Consider the following 22,548-nt stretch of genomic DNA (forward strand, 5'->3'; position numbering starts at 1 on the left):
ATGGACGGTGCAAGCACTATATGGCACAGCTATGGGGCAACAATGAACTGTGCAGAGTACTATATGGCACAGCTATGGGGCAATAATGAACGGCGTAGAGCACTATATGGCACAGCTATGGGGCAACAATGAACGGTGCAGAGCACTATATGGCACAGCTATGGGGCAATAATGAACGGCGCAGAGCACTATATGGCACATCTATGGGGCAATAATGAACGGCGCAGAACACTATATGGCACAGCTATGGGACAAAAATGAACGGTGCAGAGCACTATATGGCACAGCTATGGGGCAATAATGAACGGCGCAGAGCACTATATGGCACAGCTATGGGGCAATAATGAACAACGCAGAGTACTATATGGCACAGCTATGGGGCAATAATGAACGGCGCAGAGCACTATATGGCACAGCTATGGGGCAATAATGTACGGTGCAGAGCACTATATGGCACAGCTATGGGGCAATAATGTACGGTGCAGAGCACTATATGGCACAGCTATGGGGCAATAATGAACGGTGCAGAGCACTATATGGCACAGCTATGGGGCAATACTGAACGGTGCAGAGCACTATATGGCAGATCTATGGGGCAATAATGAACGGCACAGAGCACTATATGGCACAGCTATGGGGCAATAATGAACGGTGCAGAGCACTATATGGCACAGCTATGGGGCAATAATGAACGGTGCAGAGCACTATATGACACAGCTATGGGGCAATAATGAACGGTGCAGAGCACTATATGGCACAGCTATGGGGCAAGAATGAACGGTGCAGAGCACTATATGGCACAGCTTTCTATGGTACATCTATGGGGAAATAATGAACGGTGCATAGCACTATATGGCACAGCTATGGGGCCATAATGAACAGTATGGAGCATCTATTTTTATTTTTGAAATTCACCGGTAGCTGCTGCATTTTCCACCCTAGGCTTATACTCGAGTCAATAAGTTTTCCCAGTTTTTTGTGGCAAAATTAGGCTGGTCGGCTTATACTCGGGTCGGCTTATACTCGAGTATATACGGTAATTGACCAGTTAAAATGTTGACCTTTTTATGTTCTGTCAGGGGATATACTTCAAATAGGCTGTAGAACCTTTCTTTAAAGTCACTTAGCGTATGGGACTCACCTGAATATTGTGGCAGCCAGGCCGCTCCAGGTATATAGGGCATGGATAGCGGCATTATAGGAGCTGTTACTGCGGTGGGGTCTAGCCTGTTTGCAAGAGCTGCTGGCACTGCGGGGCCTGGTGGCATTATGGGACCTGCGGCTGCGACCGCCGCCAATTCTCCTCCTGGGTCAGACATGTCCCTTCCCCCTTGCAGAGGCCCGACATCTCTCCGGCGCGCGGTCTGCAGTGGTTCCTCCTGTGCGCTGTCAGTTGCTTCTCCTGGTCCTCCTTCGGGGGCTTCCCGGCGTCCTCACTTGCGGCTCTCCTCTGCACGGCGTCCTCACTTGCGGCTCTCCTCTCAGCATGGCACCCGCTTCCTCTTTGCACTCTTTTGCTGGCTCCACCCACGAAGGTATGCCTCCTTCTTCCCCTCACGCTCCACGCGGCGCTGGATTGGTGGCTTACAGGCAAATTGTCACAGTCTATGGCACACAGTACCTGACAATGCCAGGGCACGAAATCCTGTTTGTGACACCAAAATGAGTCGCCCGCAAGGGACTGGGGTACTCGGTATCGGGTCTGGTACTTAAAGGGGAATGTCACGGTGGCGGCGACCCAGTCCGTGGCCCTGGGCTCCCATGTTAAAGGGTAGGTCTTTAAAGGGATTTCGAATAAAGTTTGTGTTCGTGACGCCACCTGTGGTATTCGGTCAGTGGAGACCGACGCTGCTTAAAGGGGTCCACTGGGGTGATGTTAAGACAGCTAAGATGGTATAACTTCCCACAGGTGAAGTATGTCCCCAGGGCTCCCAGTGTATAGATGAGGATAGTGAGTGGTGCAGTAAAGAACGGAGGATACAGGTGTGCAGTCTCTTTACCTGGTTTACTGTATTCTTCAGGCAGCCACAGTCCAGGGCACCAGATCACAGGTACAGGCAGGGTCCGGCCGGCTTGGAAGCTAATTCAGAGTCCCCTTTACCAGGTGTAGATGAAAGCCTTCCTTTTAGCGCGGTGGTGTTGTAGTCCCTTACTGTCTATGGCTTCTGGCAAGGTCCTCACAGTTCTCTCTGTCCTTCATAGAAGTGGGACACAAACCCGTATGACAGGTGGCTCGAGTCTTTTTATAAGGTCTCTATCACGACCCGGGCTCTATGCGCCACTGTGTCTCCTGGGTGTTATGGCAGACAGGTTATATGTAGTCTGCTGTCCTGCCGGTTTCTGCTGTGCCACTTAGAGTCCGACACAACCTCGGTCTGCCGGCTACCGGTATCTGCGCTCTGAAAGGGAGGTAGCCCAATGGCAGCTGTCCTCCCCTGTTGTTACTCGCCTGTGTTTCTCTCTCCTGCACACTCACAAAATGATGTCCTTTCCTTCTGTATATCACTATCCAGGAGCTGCAGCACTTTTTCGTGGCTGCACGGCCCCTCTGCTTCCTTCCCCTCTGTCTCTCTGACAAGAACTAACTCCTTTCCCTCAAAACCAGAATTTATATATAGGGAAGCCATCCATAAACTGGATCAGGGCTTCCCCTTCTGGCCTGGAGTATGAACATGCTATATGCTTTGTGGTTACCTGATAAAAGAGATCTTCCAAGCATGACATCACTCTCCCCGTGAGGAAAGCAACGCCACTGTGACAACCAGGACCCTGGGGTGTCACAATTGCATGGTAAACTGAAATGTCATTCCAAACTGAAACTCATCCTGGAAAAAAACAAGCCCTCATACGGCTATATAGAAAGAAAAAATAAAAAGTTATGGCTCTTGGAAAAATTGAAAGAAAAATAAAAGTGCACAAATTACAAATTCCTAGGTTGCTAAGAAGTTAAAAGCAGTATTAGGAGGCTTAAAAACTCTCTTAATACGGTACCTGTTGGTTCAAATTCATAGTACATAGGTTGAAAAAAGACCTAGGTCCCTCAAATTGAACCTTTCTCCACCAATTGTAAACTCTATTGTCACAAAATTTTCTTTAACCCCGGACAGGATAGTACGTCTGAGGTCAGAACCCCCGCTTTGATGTGGACTCCGGCGTTGAGCCTGCATCAAAGCTAGGACATGTCAGCTGTTTTGAACAACCGACATGTGCCCACAATAGCGGCGGGTGGAATCGCGAACGACCCGCCACTATTAACTAGTTAAATGCTGCTGACAGCGGCATTTAACTAGAGCATCTGGCCATCGGCAGAAATGAGCTCATCGCTGACCTCCGTCATGTGATCGGGGGTCAGCGATGCGTCGGCATGACAACCAAAGGTCTATTGAAGACCTCTATGGTTGTTGATGCTGGCATGCTGTGAGCGCCACCCGGTGGTCGGCGCTCATAGCAAGCCTGTAATTCTGCTACATAGGGGCAATCTATTCTTCGCTCCTATGTAGCAGAGCCGATCCAGTTGTGCCAGCTTCTAGTCTCCCATGGAGGCTATTGAAGCATGGCAAAAGTAAAAATCAAAATGTTTTAAAAAATAAGAAAAAAAATATATATATAAAAGTTTAAATCACCCCCCTTTTGCCCCATGCACCCATTCAAGATAAAACAATTAAAAAAAAAAATCAAACCTACACATATTTGGTATCGCCGTGTTCAGAATTGCCCAATCTATCACTAAAAAATTTAACCTGATCGCTAAACGGCGTAGCGAGAAAATAATTAAAAATGCCAGAATTACTTTTTTGGGATAAAATGCAATAACGGGCAATCAAAAGAACATATATACACCAATATGGTATCAATAAAAACGCCAGCTCAGCACACAAAAAATAAGCCCTCATCTGACCCCAGATCACGAAAAATGGAGATGCTACGGGTATCGGAAAATTGTGCACATTTTTTTTTTTTTTAGTGAAGTTTGGAATTCTTTTTGCCACTTAGATAAAAAAGAACCTATACATATTTGGTGTCTATGAACTCGTAATGACCTGGAGAATCACAATGGCAGGTCAGTTTTAGCATATAGTGAACCTAGCAAAAAAGCCAAACAAAAAATAAGTGTGTGATTGCACTTTTTTTTTTGCAATTTCACCGCACTTGGAATTTTTTCCCCGTTTCCTACTACATGACATGCTAAAACCAATGATGTCGTTCAAAAGTAGAACTTGTCCCGCAAAAAATAAGCCCTCACACGGCCATATTGACGGAAAAATAAAAACGTTATGGCTCTGGGAAGGAGGGGAGTGAAAAACGAAAACGAAAAAAAGCTAGGGGTCATGAAGGGGTTAATAAGTGTTACACATCCATGACGTGTAGTTTCACCACACTTCCTGATAGGTGCAGCAAATTTTTTTTATCAGGGTGTATTTGGAAATGAGTGAGTTCATTATGTGCGTTCATAGCTGTAGGTGTTCAGAGAGTTTACAGACATGACTTATGCCCCAGTAATTCGCACCATGATCTAATCTGTGAACTTCAAGGAAAGAAAAGTTCAGTCCCTCCCCCAGTCACCAATGAAAAACTTCAGGAAAGAACTTGCACCCTCCCCTCTGATGCACAGTCCAAGCCCTGCCTGAGTCAGCTGGAGGCAGTCACAACACAATATATCACAATGGTGCTGCAGCAGTGAGAGCCAGGCCAGGATTACAGCTACAGCTGGGAGGACAGTCCCTGCCAAGTCTGCTCTCAAGGTTTGTAAAAAACTTTTTTCATATACTTCTATACATACAGCAGATCAGGAACCTACTCACTGCCGTGCTGTGTAACTGCAGACCCTTTATTAGTCCTGAACTTGTGGCTATCCTGATGTTCTTGAACTATGCTCCAACTCCTGACTGCCTGCAGTGGAATGTAGATGTATCAGTGGCAGCTATGCTACATTTTACTTTGGAGGAGTAGGGAAGGGTAGTAGTATTTATTTTTTTAGTGTCACTACATTAACTTTCCTCCAATGGCTACAACACCACTGATCTGAGGATATCCTGCATGTGCCATGAAACGCTTTTGATCACTTTTATTCTTTTCTTATCAATTAGACTGGTCACAATAATACGAAGGGTGTGATCTAATTACTAAAACATTTTTCATAGTTGGCATAGTTGAAAAGAGAGACTTGTGCACAGTGTCCAACCTATAAACCTGATGTGTTGATCCGAAAGAAGGCAAAAATCCCATGAGGTAGATGCTAATTACTAGAGTTGGTGCAAATCGATTTGCAGGACCAGGTCCATTGCCCTCATCAGTAATCTGTGGCTGCTAGATGGGAGCCCTGAGAACCACCTCCTGCCTTACATGCATTTGTCGCTCTTCCTTAGACTACTCGAATTGGTGCTACATCATCGTTGTGGCGTAATGCTCATTTGACATCGTGCCAAGACACTTAATCAAAAGAAGGGCCGCAGATTCTGTCAGGTAGACAGTGACCCCTTTAGGCTATGTGCACACGTTCAGGAATTCATGCAGAAAATTCCTGTGAAAAACCGGACATTTTCTGCATGAAATCCGCAAGAAAACCGCATGCGTTTTTTTCCGCGGTTTTGACGCGTTTTTGCCGCGGTTTTGACGCGTTTTTGCCGCGGTTTTTTTCGGACACTTCCCAATGCATTTTGGAGTGGGAAATCCGCAGAAAAACCGCAAAAAGATAGAGCATGTTCGGATTTTGTGCCTGATGCGTTTTTTTTGCGGAAAAAAACGCATCATGTGCACAAAACATGCGGAATTCATTCTAAATGATGGGATGCTTATTGTATGCGGTTTTTTTGCGGTTTTATAGCGTTTTTATCGGGGAAAAACCGCGAAAAAACCATGAAAAAAACGGAACGTGTGAACACAGCCTAAGGCTTTTGTCAAGCAGTCAGAGATTACTGACATAGCGGAGTCAATTAACAGCCACTCTACTGATTGCTCAATATTATCATTCTTCTTCTTATTATTATTATTATTATAGCGCCATTTATTCAATGGCGCTTTACATGTGAGGAGGGGTATACATAATAAAAACAGGTACAATAATCTTGAACAATACAAGTCACAACTGGTACAGGAGGAGTGAGGACCCTATTAAGATAATAAGAAAAAATAGGAATTTATAATATATCTCACTGTATGATTCCATCATAGACTCTGTTACTCATAACCTGTACTATTAGATTTATTGAGAGGCATCCAGGCCCTGCTCAAACTTTAGAAACTCAGCCATTGCATGTTGTGGCAGAGAGTTCAATAGTCTCATTTCTTGCATTGTAAAGAATCGTCATCTGTGATGATGATTAAACTTTCTTTCCTATAGAGGATTCCGTCTTGTCGTCAATGCAGTAAAAATATCTTTAAAAAGATCTCTATACTGTCCTGTCATATATAAGTATACTGTAATTAGATTAACCCTAAACTGAATATCCCAAAGTTTCATAACCTGTCTCCTGCTGTTTACCCTTTCCCTTAGTAACCCTGGTTGCTCTTCTCTGAACAAGCTCTAGTTCAGTTATGTCCTCAGGCTGAGTGCACACGATCCGGAAGTAGCAGCGTTTTGGACACAGGTGAATCCACATATGTTCACTGAACCATCGGATTCACCGCAAGACAAATTGACATGCTGCGGTCTGAAAAGACGCACTGCATGTCGGTCTCCGCAGGTGAGCCACGGGGGTCTGTGGACATGGGATTCCTAGAAATCCAATCCGTCATGCTGTAACATCTGGCTGCTGCAGGTTTGATGCTGCATAAATACATAGTGTCAAACCCAACTGATCATGTGCACATACCCTTATACACTGTAGACCAAAACTCTACAAAAAAACTGTGGTCGCACGTGTGACTTGTCTGAAAGCAAAACTATGTCCTTGTCATCTATGCCTCTTTATCACATATCTTGGCAGAAGCTGCCTGGTACTGGTCACTAAAGTAGAATTTGCTGTCTACCAATACCCCCAATTTTTTTTCAGTGATGGGTTTTGCCAATGTTTTTTAACATTTAATACATAATTTAGTATTGACCTCATACTTCTCTACATTAAACCTGATTACAGTTTCTTAGCCCAAGCCCACAGCTACCCTATACTTCTCTGTAAGGCTAGGGTCATATTAGCGGGTCAATTATGATAAACACGGTTGAGAAGACAGAAAAAAAACTCTCCGTCTTCTCCATTCTGTCAATCTGTGGAAATAGTACTGCACTGAGATGTCATCTGAGTGCAATCCAGTGGTTTACACTGACTTATTGATTTGCATAGTGGAGTATGATCCGAGTATCAGATCCTTCTTAGGCTTGCCGCAATTTTTTCTTCTGACTCGGAGAAAAAAATCGGAGTTTTGCACGACAACGTAGAATATCATTAGTCTGAGTGCACTGCGATATTTTGTCAGATAGCACTCGTGCTGGTAATGCAGTCGTCTACACAAGCCCTAATAATAAACTATTACTGTGGGTACTGGAAAGTATTCATACCCCTTTAAATTTTTCACTCTTTGTTTCATTGCAGCCATTTGGTAAATTCAAAAAAGTACATTTTTTTTTTCCTAATTAATGTACACTCTGCACCCCATTTTGACTGAAAAAAAACAGAAATGTGGCCATTTTTGCAAATTTATTAAAAAAGAAACCCTGAAATATCACAAGGTCATAAGTATTCAGACCCTTTGCTCAGACACTCATATTTAAGTCACATGCTGTCCATTTCCTTGTGATCCTTGAGATCTACTCCTTCATTTGAGTTCAGCTGTGTTTAATTAAACTGATAGGACTTGATTTGGAAATGTGTGTGTGTGTGTGTATCTAGATATAGATATATATAGATATATATATATATATATATATATATATAGATCTATCTATCTATCTATATATATCCTATATAAGACCTCACAGTGCATGTCAGACCAAAGGAGAATCATGAGGTCAAAGGAACTGGCCAAGGAGCTCAGAGACAGAATTGTGGCAAGGCACAGTCTCTGGCCAAGGTTACAAAATAATTTCTGCAGTACTCAAGGTTCCTAACAGCACAGTGGCCTCCATAATCCTTAAATGGAACAGGTTTGGTAACACCAGGAGTCCTCCTAGACCTGGCCGTCCAGCCAAACTGAGCAATTGTGGGAGAAGAGCCTTGGTGAGAGAGGTAAAGAAGAACCCCAAGATCACTGTGGCTGAGCTCCTGAAATGCAGTAGGGAGATGGGAGAAAGTTCCATAAAGTCAACTATCACTGCAGCCCTTCACCAGTCGGGCCTTTATGGCAGAGTAGCCAAACGGAAGCCTCTCCTCAGTGCGAGACATATGAAAGTCCCCATAGAGTTTGCTAAAAAAACACATGAAGGACTCCCAGACTATATGAGAAATAAGATTCTCTGGTCTGATGAGACGAACATAGACCTTTCTGGTGATAACGCTTAGAATTATGTCTGGAGAAAACCTGGCACTGCTCATCACCTGCTCAATACAATCCCAACAGTAAAACATGGTGGTAGCAGCATCATGCTATGGGGGTGTTTTTCAGCTACAGGGACAGGACGACAGGTTGTCATTGAAGGAAAAATGAATGAGGCCAAGTACAGAGATATCTTGGATTAAAACCTCTCTCTGAACCTCACATAGACGAAGGTTTATCTTCCAGCAAGACAATGACCCTAACCACACAGCTAAAATAACAAAGCAGTGGCTTCAGAACAACTCCTTGACCATTCTTGACTGGCCCAGCCAGAGCCCTGACCTAAACCCAATTGAGCATCTCTGGAGAGACCTGAAAATGGCTGTCCACCAACGTTCACCATACAACCTGACGGAACTGGAGAGGATCTGCAAGGAAGAATAGAATGGCAGAGGATCCCCAAATCCAGGGGTGAAAACTCATGGCTGTATTAGCTCATGGCTGTATTAGCTCAAAAGGATGCTTCTACTCAATACTGAGCAAAGGGTCTGAATACTTATGAACATGTGATATCGCAGTTTTTCTTTTTTAATAAATTTGCAACAATTTCTACTTTTTTTTTTTTTTTTTTTTTTCAGTGCAGAGTGTACACTAATGAAAAAAATGGATTTTTTTTTTATTTGCCAAATGGATGCAACGAAACAGAGTGAAAAATCTAAAGGGGTTTGAATACTTTCCTAACCAACTGTATTATTAGTAGTGATGACCTTACAGAACTTAGTATCCTCTAATGATTTTTGACAGTCCTATTATTTACTTTAGCCGAGAACAATAACGTGGAGTTCTAATCTATAATTGGCTTAAAATGTTCTCTGGGAGTTAAATATTGAAGCCTATTTTGGGGGGCGTGACAAATCTTGGGGGGAAGGGGGATTCATATAAAATTATTTTATACAGCTTCCCCAGACCACACATCCTTTTTCCAAGAGAGCAGGGTGCAACCACGTGGTCTGCTCTGTCAATCAGTAAAAGAGGTCTTTGATTTTGTGTATTACTTCTGGAACCCAACAGCAGCTCCTACGGTGGCTCTGTACTCTGATCGATGGCTGCAATAGCACACACTTATATATTGGGAATATTTCAGAGTTGGTATTATAACTGCTAAACCCAGAACCTTAACCAAATGTTTTGTGAGCCTGAAATCCCTATTATGAACATAAAACTTCAAGGAAAGCAAGTAGGATGGTGATGTTGGAGTATCTGTGTGATTAATGACATTGCTTAGAGTAATACAATCTTCCTTGTATAGATGTCATTTCCATGTATCATCATCATCGTCTCCGTGATTCACAGCATTACACAATTCATCCTTTGGGATACGTAAATGGAATTACATAAACAGTCTGCAGATTTCAGTGCTTGGTTGCTTTAGTTGCAGGACAGGATTTCATATTAACCCCTTTCTGACATCGGACGTACTATCCCGTCGAGGTGGGGTGGGCCCCTATGACCACCGACGCGATAGTACATCCAGCGCGATCGGCGGCGCTTACGGGGGAAGCGCGGCCGATTGCGGCCGGGTGTCAGCTGCCTATCGCACTATGTGCCAGGAGCAGTCACGGACCGCCCCCGGCACATTAACCCCTGGCACACCACGATCAAAGATGATCGCGATGTGCCGGCGGTGCAGGGAAGCATCGCGCAGGGAGGGGGCTCCCTGCGGGCTTCCCTGAGCCGCCCCCCGCAGCAACGCGATGTGATCGCGTTGCTGCGAGGGTCTTACCTCCCTCCCTGCCTGCTCCAGACCCGGATCCAAGATGGCCGCGGATCCGGGTCCTGCAGGGAGGGAGGTGGCTTCACAGAGCCTGCTCAGAGCAGGCACTGTGAAGGCTGTACTGCTCTAAGTGAGATCAGTGATCTGACAGAGTGCTGTGCACACTGTCAGATCACCGATCTGTGATGTCCCCCCCTGGGACAAAGTAAAAAAAAATTTTTCCAAATGTGTAAAAAAAAAAAAAAAAAAAAAAAAAAAAAAATTCCTAAATAATGAAAAAAAAAATATATAATATTCCCATAAATACATTTCTTTATCTAAATAAAAAAAAAAAAACAATAAAAGTACACATATTTAGTATCGCCGCGTCCGTAACGGCCCGACCTATAAAACTGGCCCACTAGCTAACCCCTTCAGTAAACACCGTAAGAAAAAAAAAAAAGAGGCAAAAAACAACGCTTTATTATCATACCGCTGAACAAAAAGTGGAATAACACGCGATCAAAAAGACAGATATAAATAACCATGGTACCGCTGAAAGCGTCATCTTGTCCCGCAAAAAACGAGACGCCATACAGCATCATCAGCAAAAAAATAAAAAAGTTATAGTCTTGAGAATAAAGCGATGCAAAAATAATAATTTTTTCTATAAAATAGTTACTGTATGTAAACCATGTCTCAAATCATGTCGGGTTTAGGAAGGAGAAAGAAAAAGCCGGTAATTGAATTACCGGCTTTCAAGCTGTATAGCGCTGGAATAAATATTAATATATATACATATATGTGTCATATATGTGTCATATATATATATATATATATATGTATATATATGTATATATATATATATATATGTATATATATATATATATATATATATATATATATATATATATATATATATATATATATATATATATATATTTGTGTCCACATTTATTCTACCTATTCTACTGGAAGCTGTCAGTGTGATTTTACTGTACACCGCACTGAATTACCGGCTTTTCTCTCTAACACCGCTGCGTATTTCTCGCAAGTCACACTGCTTGTCCGTGTGTAATCCGTATTTTTCACACTTCCATAGACTTTCATTGGCGTATTTCTTGCGCAGTACGGTGACAAACGCAGCATGCTGCGATTTTGTACGGCCGTAGAAAGCCGTATTATACGGATCAGTTTAATACGGCAGATAGGAGCATGGGCATAGAGAATAATTGTGCCGTATGTTTTGCGAGTTTTACGGACGTAGTTTCTGCGCTCTTATGTCCGTAAAACTCGCAAGTGTGACGCCGGCCTTAGGGTTTAGATTACATTTACAGTTGGGAATAGGGTTGGGATTAGGGTTAGGGGTGTGTCAGGGTTAGAGGTGTGGTTAGGGTTACCGTTGGAATTAGGGTTAGGGGTGTGTTTGGATTAGGGTTTCAGTTATAATTGGGGGGTTTCCACTGTTTAGGCACATCAGGGGCTCTCCAAACGCGACATGGCGTCCGATCTCAATTTCAGTTAATTCTGCGTTGGAAAAAGTAAAACAGTGCTTCTTCCCTTCCGAGCTCTCCCGTGTGCCCAAACAGGGGTTTACCCCAACATATGGGGTATCAGCGTACTCAGGACAAATAGGACAACAACTTTTGGGGTCCAATTTCTCCTGTTACCCTTGGGAAAATACAAAACTGGGGGCTAAAAAATAATTTTTGTGGGAAAAAAAAAGATTTTTTATTTTTACGGCTCTGCGTCATAAACTGTAGTGAAACACTTGGGGGTTCAAAGTTCTCACAACACATCTAGATAAGTTCCCGGGGGGTCTAGTTTCCAATATGGGGTCACTTGTGGGGGGTTTCTACTGTTTAGGTACATTAGGGGTTCTGCAAACGCTATGTGACGCCTGCAGACCATTCCATCTAAGTCTGCATTCCAAATGGCACTCCTTCCCTTCCGAGCCCTCCCATGCGCCCAAACGGTTGTTCCCCCCAACATATGGGGTATCAGCGTACTCAGGACAAATTGGACAACAACTTTTGGGGTCCAATTTCTCCTGTTACCCTCGGGAAAATACAAAACTGGGGGCTAAAAAAATAATTTTTGTGAAAAAATGATTTTTTATTTTTACGGTTCTACATTATAAACTTCTGTGAAGCACTTGGTGGGTCAAAGTGCTCACCACACATCTAGATAAGTTCCTTTGGAGGTCTACTTTCCAAAATGGTGTCACTTGTGGGGGGTTTCAATGTTTAGGCACATCAGGGGCTCTCCAAACGAAACATGGCGTCCCATCTTAATTCCAGTCAATTTTGCATTGAAAAGTCAAATGGCGCTCCTTCGCTTCCGAGCTGTGCCATGCGCCCAAACAGTGGTTTACTCCCAAATGTGGGGTATTGGCGTACTCAGGACAAATTGTACAACAATGTTTGGGGTCCATTTTCTCCTGTTACCCTTGGTAAAAAAAAACAAATTGGAGCTGAATTAAATTTTATTGTGAAAAAAAGTTAAATGTTCATTTTTATTAAAAAAACATTCAAAAAATTCCTGTGATGCACCAGAAGGGTTAATAAACTTCTTGAATATGGTTTTGAGCACCTTGAGGGGTGTAGTTTTTAGAATGGTGTCACACTTGGGTATTTTCTATCATTTAGACCCCACAAAATGACTTCAAATGAGATGTGGTCCCTAAAAAAAAAAATGGTGTTGTAGAAATGAGAAATTGCTGGTCAACTTTTCACCCTTATAACTCCCTAACAAAAAAAAATTTTGGTTCTGAAATTGTGCTGATGTAAAGTAGACATGTGGGAAATGTTACTTATTAAGTATTTTCTCTATCCCCATGATGGCACCACGGAGAGAGGGGTCCGCCCCCAGGGACAGGAAACCTACAGATGAAAAAGGGCGTACCTCTCTCCCACATCAGTTGGTTTCCTGTCCCTGACGGGGAACCTACAGCACGTACCTGAAGGATTATTCGTGGGATTCCAGGGAGCTGGCCGGTCGGTTCCTGACAGGGGGCGCCCTGTCACGGCTGGGTCCAGCAGGTTTTCGCCCCCCTTTTCATCCAACCCTGAAGCACCACCACGGGGGTCGGCGGGCCCTATGGGTGAGTGTTGCTGGGGGAGGCAGTGAAGAGGATCGAGCCTGCCTTCCCCAGGGAAAAAAAAAAAAAAGGGGGAGGAGAGAGGCAGGTGACGGCGGTCACCGATACAGCCTCTGTACCGCTATTCGGTACATGGAGGTAGCGGCGGCTACGCTACCATAGCAGGCGCAGGAGCGCTAGATCGCGCAAAAGCGCCTCATGTCACCGCTGGACACCGCCGCCCAAACCGGAAGTGCGGGCCAGGGCGGAACGATAGAACGCGCGCACAGGCGTCCCCGATAATATCTTCCCTATAGGGCGCCTGTGCCGCGAACCGGAAGTGACGCGCGCGCATGCGCAGATGACCGCTTCTGCCGGCGGCAAGTTTAAAAATCAGCGTTCTCTAAGGAGGAAGCGTGGGAAACCCTCTCTTTGCGGAAACCACTATGAGCGATAAAGAGCAGCAAGAGGCACAGGAATGTGCACAATCATCACCTGAGCAAGTACTGCGGCATCCGCGTTCACAGCATCAGCGCAAGGGAAACGCTTCCTCCCAGCAGCGCAGCAGCAGCGGACGCTCAGGGTCACAACGCAGCCGAGTCTCTGGGAAAAGTACGCGGCCGGCGACGAATCCAGTGGATATAGTCCCGAGGCCAGAGACGGTATCTCTTAGTCGTAAGGGGTGAGTGATCTGCGTGAAAGTAATAATGTAATACGAGATTACTTTTTTCTCCTAGGGAAAAAAATGTACAGGCAAATCAAAGCACAAACAGTGTGCGATATGTTCGGAAGAACTACCGTCCTCATGGGAAAAAAAGCTATGCGGGTCCTGCATAGAAAAAACCATTCAGGAGGAATCTCCGGCGTTCGCATCAGACCTGAAAACACTAATAAAGAATCAAGTTGAGAGTGCCCTCAAAGGCATTAAAATTCCGAGGAAAAAACATAGATCCGGTCATAAGTCTCCCGAATCCAGTGTAGAAGAATCAGAAAATGAAACATCTGACTCTAATGACTCATCGACATCCGAGACCTCTTCACTATCATCAGAGGGGGGACGCAGTTGCTTCCCCATCGAGGAGACAGACGCACTGGTAAAGGCCATCAGAACAACTATGGGTCTGGTAGACGAACGTCCTAAAAGAACAGCACAGGACATAATGTTCAGCGGACTAGAACAAAAGAAAAGAAGAGTATTTCCAATAAATGAGAAAATTCATTCTTTGATCAAAAAAGAATGGAAGAGACCGGATAAAAAAGTTCTATTGACCCCCAAAAGGAAGTACCCGTTCGATGACCCAGCCTGCTCATCCTGGAGCAAGGCACCCAAACTGGATGTGGCCATAGCAAAGGCCTCTAAAAAATTCGCCCTGCCCTTCGAGGACATGGGCACACTAAAGGATCCAATGGACAAAAAGGCAGACACCTTTTTAAAAAACTCCTGGGAAGCAGCAGGAGGGGGTCTAAAACCAGCCATCTCAGCCACCTGCACGGCCCGTGCTCTAATGGTATGGCTTGAGCATTTGGATTCGCAACTAAAAGAGAAAGTCCCAAGAGAGACAATACAAAAGTCAGTGTCCATGATGAAAGGGGCAGCAGCTTTTCTGGCGGACGCTTCGGTGGACTCAGCAAGATTATCAGCCAGGTCGGCTTCTTTCTCAAACGCCGCAAGACGCGCCCTGTGGCTAAAGTGCTGGCCGTGGGACCTGCAGACAAAGACCAAGCTTTGCTCAATACCTTGCGAAGGTGAATTCCTGTTTGGGTCAACGTTGGATGACATCCTCGACAAAGCAGGAGATAAAAAGAAATCTTTTCCCGGGTTCCCCAACCAGTCATATAGGCGCTCCTTTCGGAACAGAAAGTTCATGCGCAGAAGACCTCCAAAAGGAAATAAAGACGGATGGGAAGACAGAAGAAACAAAAACAGGGGCTTCTTGTTCAACAAACCCCCCCCCTCCAGATAATAAAAAATCCCAATGAAGGTACTCCCCGGGTCGGAGGGAGACTAGCCGAGTTTCTTCCAGCCTGGGAAAGAATTTCAAACAGTCCTTGGATTCTAGGTATTATACGAGAAGGCCTCAAATTCAAATTTCGTGTTCCTCCCGGCAACTCCTTCATGGTAACGCCTCAAAAACAATCACTCGAACAGTCAGCTCTCCAGAAGGAGATTCTGAGCCTAATCCAGAAAGATGTATTGCAAGAAGTTCCATACCAGGAAAGAGGCACGGGTTTCTATTCTCCTCTCTTCCTCCGCAAAAAACCGGACGGATCGTACAGAACGATCATAAATCTCAAAAAACTAAACAGTTTCCTGGAGATACAACATTTCAAAATGGAGACAATAAAATCTTGCGTGAGAATACTCTTTCCTTTGTGTTTCATGACTGTTCTAGATTTACGAGACGCATATTACCATGTGCCCATCCACAGAGATTACCAAAAATATCTCAGACTGGCAGTGAATATCCAGGGGGAAGTAAAACACTTCCAATTCCGGGCTCTCCCCTTCGGGATAGCTATCGCTCCTCGGGTATTCACGAAAATAATGTCAGAGGTAATGGCCCACATACGGGAACAGAATATCCTGATAGTTCCCTATCTGGACGACCTCCTCGTGGTAGGGAACTCATTTCAACACTGCGAACAACAGTTGAATCTGGTCATTGCTTCTCTGTCGAGTCTAGGGTGGCTGCTAAACATACCCAAGTCCAAAATGGTTCCATCCCGGGTACAGGAGTATTTGGGGATAGTCCTAGACTCGATCACGCAGACATGCTATCTTCCTCAGGAGAAGGTACAAAAAATGACACAGGCAGTGTTACAGCTGACGGTATCCCCAGTCACCACTCTGAGGAGAGCAATGTCCCTCCTGGGCTCTATGACTGCCTGCATTCCGGCAGTTCAGTGGGCACAACTTCACTCCCGGGATCTACAATGGGAGACTTTAAATTTAGGCATATCTCTGCACGGAAATTTAGACGGCAGTTAGGTATTTCTCCAAACACGATACACTCCCTAGCATGGTGGGCAGACCCAGGGAATCTAACCAAAGGGGTTCCTTGGGCGCTACCGACGGAGAAGATTCTAACGACGGATGCAAGCCCCTGGGGCTGGGGAGCACATATAGGCGATCAAGTGGCACAGGGGAGTTGGAACAAAAGTCAAGAGCTAGACTCTTCCAACATGAAAGAACTGCTAGCGGTAAAACTGGCCCTAACACACTTCCTATATCTCCTTCACGGTCATCATGTAAAAGTCTTTTCGGACAACCAGGTAGTGGTTGCATATCTAAACCACCAAGGGGGAACCAGGTGTCGAGCTCTGATGGAGGTAACCCAATCCATCTTCCACATAGCGGAACACAGTCTAAAGTCCTTGACAGCTCTCCATTTAAAAGGCTCAGAAAACCAGACTGCAGACTTCCTGAGCAGAACATGCTTAAAGCAGGGAGAGTGGGAGCTAAACCAATCGGTCTTCGATCAAATCGTGAATCTCTGGGGCCTACCGGTAATAGACCTATTCGCGAACAGTCAAAACCGCAAAGTAAAAACATTCTGCTCAATCGATCCCCGGGGGAACCCTGTAGCTCTAGACGCATTGACAATTCCTTGGAACTATCACCTTGCTTATGCGTTCCCTCCAATGTCACTCATCCCCTTAGTGCTGAGGAAAATTCGGGAGGAGGGGACTACAGTGATACTAATAGCGCCATTCTGGCCCCGCAGAATATGGTTTTCTTGGCTAAGAAAAATGTCCATATCAAGTCCATGAGTTCTACCAGACACGCCGAAACTTCTGTCCCAGGGTCCAGTATTTCACTCCAATGTAAAAAATTTACACATGACAGCGTGGCTTTTGAAAGGAGGTTGCTAAGGGACAAAGGGTTCTCTCCTAACTTGGTGTCCACTCTATTACAGAGTAGAAAACCCGTAACCACTAGAATATATGGGAAAGTGTGGAAAAAATTCACGTCAGTATCAGGGGCAGACCCGTCTGGGGAAATTCCTATAGGGAAAGTCCTTGAATTTTTACAGAAAGGCCTGGAAAGAGGTTTGGCTACAAGCACCCTAAAGGTTCAGGTAGCGGCCTTGGCAGCACTGTATAATTATGATCTGGCCAGAAATCGTTGGGTCATGCGATTTATTAAAGCCTCATCTAGGTCCAGACCCATTCCCCTCCACAACTCTCCCCCATGGGATCTAAACCTCGTACTAAACGCTCTAACCAAACCTCCCTTTGAGCCCCTGACAGAAATTCCTTTAAAGATCTTATCTCTAAAAACCACACTCCTAGTGGCCCTAACCTCAGCTCGTCGTGTCAGCGATATACAAGCATTATCTTCATGCCCGCCCTTTACTCAAATACTTGATGACAGAGTCATTCTAAAAACTGACCCGGCTTATCTCCCGAAAATAGCGTCACAGTTTCATAGAACGCAAGAAATTTCTTTACCCTCCTTTTGTCCCAACCCAAAAAATGAGGGGGAAAAGACACTGCATACCTTAGATGTAAAAAGATGTCTGGTCCAATATCTATCAGCCACTAGGGAGTGCAGGAAGGATAGGGCTCTGTTTGTCTGCTTCCAGGGTCCTCGGAAGGGACAAAAAGCATCGAAAGCCACCTTAGCGAGATGGATAAGAGACGCCATCGCCCTATCTTACTCATCCTGTGGGACAGCTATCCCAGAGAATATAAAGGCTCATTCGACCAGAGCAGTGGCATCATCCTGGGCGGAGAGAGCTGGCGCTTCAATACAACAGATATGTAGAGCGGCCACTTGGTCTTCCCAGTCTACATTTTTCAAGCATTACCGCTTAGACTTGACCTCCTCTGATCCTACCTTTGGGCGAAGGGTTCTAGAGGCAGTGGTCCCTCCCTAATAGCTCTATCTATTCAAATCTCTCCGTGGTGCCAACATGGGGATAGAGAAAATGGTAGTTACCTGCCGATAACGGTATTTCTCTGATCCCATGATGGCACCCGTATATTCCCTCCCTTTTCACACACAGGTGTGCACATTATAATGTACTAGTAATTAATTTTAGTCACGGTGCCTCTGTTAAGTTAGATTGGTTGTTTAATTTGTGCAAATATTGAGTTGCAGCTGAAGTTCTGTATAAGGCTCTGTAATCCAACTGATGTGGGAGAGAGGTAAGCCCTTTTTCATCTGTAGGTTTCCTGTCCCTGGGGGCGGACCCCTCTCTCCGTGGTGCCATCATGGGATCAGAGAAATACCGTTATCGGCAGGTAACTACCATTTTTGTGTGATATATCTCTGTGATTTAATTGCATAAAAATTCAAAGTTGGAAAATTGCGAAATTTTCATAATTTTCGCCAAATTTCCGTTTTTTTCACAAATAAACGCAGGTACTATCAAAGAATTTTTACCATTGTCATGAAGTACAATATGTCACGAGAAAACAATGTCAGATTCACTGGGATCCGTTGAAGCGTTCCAGAGTTATAACCTCATAAAGGGACAGTGGTCAGAATTGTAAAAATTGGCCCGGTCATTAACGTGCAAACCACCCTTGGGGGTAAAGGGGTTAAAAGGAAAGGGATTGCCTAATTCTTTTGAATTTAATTTATCCTCTTCAAGACCTCTGACGTAAATGTATGTCAAAGGTCATGTCCCTGTCTTTGATGCAGGCTCAGATGCTCAGTCATCTTTCCCTGCATGCATTGCCATTTTGAGGTCTGGCCAGAGATTTTCAACAATGCTCAGATTTGGAGACTGTGAGGGTCATTGTAAAACCTTCAGCTTGCACCTTTGAGGTCGTCAGTTGTGGATTTTTGTGTGTTTATGATCAGTATCCATTTGTAGAAGCCATCTTCTTTTCAACTACAGCTTTTTTTGTTTTGACAGATGGTGTTTTGTTTGCATCAAGAATTTGTTGAAATTTCTTTGAATCTATTCTTCCTTCTACTTGTGAAACGTTTCCTGTGCCATTGGCTGCAACACAACCCCAAAGCATGATTGATCCATTCCCATGCTTAATGGTTGTCGAGATGTTCTTTTACTGAAATTTTGTGCCCTTTTTATCTCAACACATACCTTTGATCATTGTGGCCAAATAGTTCTATTTTAACCTCATCGGTCCAGAGAACTTGTTTCCAAAATACATAAAGCATGTTTAGTTGTTTTGCATATTTCTTATGCTGAATTCTATGGTCAGGAGAGGTTTTCTTCTGATGATTTTTCCATATTTGTGTAGGTGTCTCTGAACAGTAGAACTATGTACCACAACTTCAGAGTCTGCTAAATCTTTCTGAAGGTCATTTTCAGTCAAGGGGGGGGGGTCTGATTTGCCTCCAGCAATCCTACGAGCAGCTCTCAATGAAATTCTACTTGGTCTTACAGAGCTTATGTTCACCTCCACTGTTCCTGTTAACTGCCATTTCTTAATTACATTTTGAACTGAGGAAAGGACAGCTTGAAATTGCCTTGCAAGTTTCTTATAGCCTTCTCCTGCTTTGAGGGGCTCCACAATTTTCATTTTTTGAGTGCTAGGCAGCTGCTTAGAGGTTGGGTTTGTATAAAGCTGTGAAACTTGCATCATCTGGCCTTTCCTAATGCTGAAAGTGAACAAGCCATAACCCTAAGTGGTTCATTAAGGTCTGTAACCTTGGTCAATTATCTGAGCACACAAATCTCCAAGGGTTCCCAAACTTCTGCATCAGCCCATTTTTCTTTTAGTATCTTTAACTCCTTCACGACCTAGGACGTACTCGGTACATCTTAGTTAGGAATTGCTTTTTGGCCTTGGATGTACTGAGTATGTTCAGGCGATAGGGGTGGAGCCGCATATTCATCACTGTAATGAGCGGCACCCTGTGACCGCTCATACAGGAAGAGCTGCGACGCTGAGAGGATGGAAGCGCCGAGGGAGCTGGGTAAGTATTTTAATGCCAGCGGGCGGGCGCACAGGGGGTGGGAAGGGGGAGATTACCGGGAACTTTATTTTAACAAAAAAAAAAATTTAAAAAAATGATTTTTCATTCCTTCTCTCCAGCGAACGCTGCTTGGAAGGAATGAATTCTGGATTCGGCGCCCAAAGCAGGGGACAGCGCTAAGGCTAGGGTCACATTGCGTTAGCGCAACCCGCTAGCGCTAAACGGGTTGCACTAACGCAATGTTTTTAATGTGGCCGCGTCCCGGTAACGTCCCCGCTCTCGCAGATCCCCGATCTGCGAGAGCGGGGAACGGACCGCGGGCGCGCCTCGGACGCTGCAAGCAGCGTCCGCGGCGCGCCAGGAAACACCGGCGCGTCGCTAGCGCGTGCCGAACATGGCACGCGCTAGTGCTGCGCATTCCCATTGCCGTGAATGGGCGCGCTAACGGACGTGTTGCACGGCGTTAATTTCGCCGTCCGTTAGCGCGTTCCCATTAACGCAATGGGAACCAAGCCTTAACTCTAGCGCTGTCTCCTGCATGGTGCGTGTGGTACCCAGTCGGCACACGGCTGCCGCACGTGTGCCACACTGATGTGCCATGTGAGCACATGGACACGGATAACTCCGGTACTGATTTTTCCGGTACCGGAATTATCTGGACGTGTGGGACAAGCCTGAGGGGTCTAGTTTCAAAAATGGTGTCACATGTGGAGGACTTCCACTGTTTAGGCAAACCAGGGGCACTCCAAATGCAACATGGCATCTAATTATTCCAGCAAATTTTGCATTCAAAAAGTCAACTGGCGCTCCATCCTTCCAAGCCCTGCTGTGTGCCCAAACAGTAGCTTTGGCTACGTTCACATTTGCGTTGTGCGGCGCTGCGTCGGCGACACAACGCAAATATGAACGCATGCACAAACGCTGCGTTTTGCAACGCATGCGTCGCTTTTTGCATGGTTTTGGGCGCAGGAAAAACTGCATCATGCAGCGTTCCCTGCGCCCTGACGCATGCGCTGCAGCGACGCATGCGTCGCAAAACGCAAATGCAACGCATGTCTATGCGCCCCCATGTTAAATATAGGGGCGCATGGCGCGTGCGTCGCCCTGGCTGCGCAAATGTGAACGCAGCCTTTCCTACACATATTGGGCATTGGAGTGCTCAAGAGAAATCGCACAACAAATTTTGGGGTCCATTTTTTTCCTGTTACCCTTCCAAAAATAAAAAAAAAATTGGGTCTAAAGTAAAATTTTAGTGAAACTAAAGTTCCTTCCACATTCCAAAAATTCCTGTAAACCACCTGAAGGGGTTAATAAACTTCTTGAATGAGATTTTGAGCACCTTGAGGCTGTGTGCACACATGAAAAACAGGAGTGGAAAAAAAAAAAAACTCGCTATGGTAGGAAGGACTTAAGACGGGGCACACTACATTATATGGCTTCATGGCTGTGGTACTATTACACCAAATGGAAAAATAAATGGTGGAAGTGTGGAGAGATCTGTACAGCTCATAACTGCTTATACTCTGAGGTAACTTGTGTCATTACTGCAGCCATTGCCTCATACTGGGCCCCTCAGGATGCTCCCTCCCTCATAGCCCCCACACTGTACATCGGGCTGAGGGTCGCTCTGGCTTCCTGCCTGTGGTTACCTAATGGCTGCTCTGCTCTGACACTGCACAGGAAGCCCCGTCACACACTTCCTATCTCCCGCCCTGTGTCAGCCCTGTCTCTGTGTGCGGGGGTCTCTGTGCTGCTCAGCGCCCAGTGCGCCCGCCCTGATGCCCCCGCTGTGAGGTAACGGTAATTATAGTAATCACCAGGGCGAGTAGTGACAGGATTGGGCGGGAAATATATAGTGACGTCATGGTCGTGTGTAAACGGGGCTCCCCACAGCGGTCCGCAGGGACTAGTGTGTGATATACGATGATATTATATATACAATGCACAGTGTGTATACACACTGCTCTATAATATCTGTAATGTGCTGTATGTAATATATATCACACGCTGTATAGTATTATACACAGTACACTGCAGACATAATATATGTGTAATGTGCTGTAATTATATAGTCATATGTAATGTATCACACGCTGTATAGTATACACAGTACACTGCAGTATAATATGTGTAATGTGCTGTAATAGTGTGTATATAGTCATATGTAATATATCACACACTGTAGAATATACACAGTACACTTCAGGATATGTGTAATGTGCTTGGTGTGTTCCTAAGTAATATATCACTATACACAGTACACTAGTATATGTGTAATGTGCTGTATGTAATAGTGTATATTCCTATGTAATATATCACACGCTGTATAGTATACACAGTACACTACAGTATAATATGTCTAATGTGCTGTAACAGTGTGTATATAGTCTGTACAGTATACACAGTGCACTA

General features: G+C 44.8%; 1 protein-coding gene across 5 annotated transcripts in view; it reads left to right on the forward strand.

Moving 5' to 3' along the window:
• Positions 1-4,431: 4,431 nt before the first annotated feature.
• Positions 4,432-22,548, forward strand: part of PLA2G7 (phospholipase A2 group VII) — a 73,815-nt gene continuing 55,698 nt past the window's right edge. Inside the window, exon 1 of one of the 5 annotated variants that reach the window (XM_069728201.1) lies at positions 4,432-4,742. The gene's annotated coding sequence lies outside the window, so the exon portion shown is untranslated. Of the gene's footprint in view, positions 4,743-18,471; positions 18,489-21,810; positions 21,931-22,548 lie in introns of those variants that run through there. The other 4 variants (XM_069728198.1, XM_069728197.1, XM_069728200.1 and 1 more) reach the window with 4 other exon arrangements.

This window comes from Ranitomeya imitator, chromosome 5, assembly GCF_032444005.1.
Source record: "Ranitomeya imitator isolate aRanImi1 chromosome 5, aRanImi1.pri, whole genome shotgun sequence".
NCBI classification, from domain to species: Eukaryota; Metazoa; Chordata; class Amphibia; order Anura; family Dendrobatidae; genus Ranitomeya; species Ranitomeya imitator.